Source organism: Entelurus aequoreus, linkage group LG06 (assembly GCF_033978785.1).
Source record: "Entelurus aequoreus isolate RoL-2023_Sb linkage group LG06, RoL_Eaeq_v1.1, whole genome shotgun sequence".
NCBI lineage: Eukaryota > Metazoa > Chordata > Actinopteri > Syngnathiformes > Syngnathidae > Entelurus > Entelurus aequoreus.
In genome coordinates, this window is record NC_084736.1 from 75,147,600 (window position 1) to 75,148,167 (window position 568).

Here is a 568-nt window from a genome sequence, read left to right on the forward strand (position 1 = left end):
CCTTCTCGTTTCATGCCCCACCGTTACCTCCCACGTTATTCCTTCTCGTTTCATGCCCCACCGTTACCTCCCATGTTATTCCTTCTCGTTTCATGCCCCACCGTTACCTCCCATGTTATTCCTTCTCGTTTCATGCCCCACCGTTACCTCCCATGTTATTCCTTCTCGTTTCATGCCCCACCGTTACCTCCCATGTTATTCCTTCTCGTTTCATGCCCCACCGTTACCTCCCATGTTATTCCTTCTCGTTTCATGCCCCACCGTTACTTCCCATGTTATTCCTTCTCGCTTCATGCCCCACCGTTACCTCCCATGTTATTCCTTCTCGTTTTATGCCATCCCGTCTGCTCTTATGCCGTCCTGTCTGCTCTTATGTCTTATTAAATAAATATGTTTGTGTTGATTTGTCCACAACATTTTACACAGAACTGTTTTGTCAACATGGACCAGTAACTACAAAATTGGATTAAACGCCGAACTTTGACAAAAAACTGAAAAATGACCGTATTTTCCGCACTATAAGGCGCACCTAAAAACCTCCAATTTTCTCAAAGCTGACAGTGCGCCT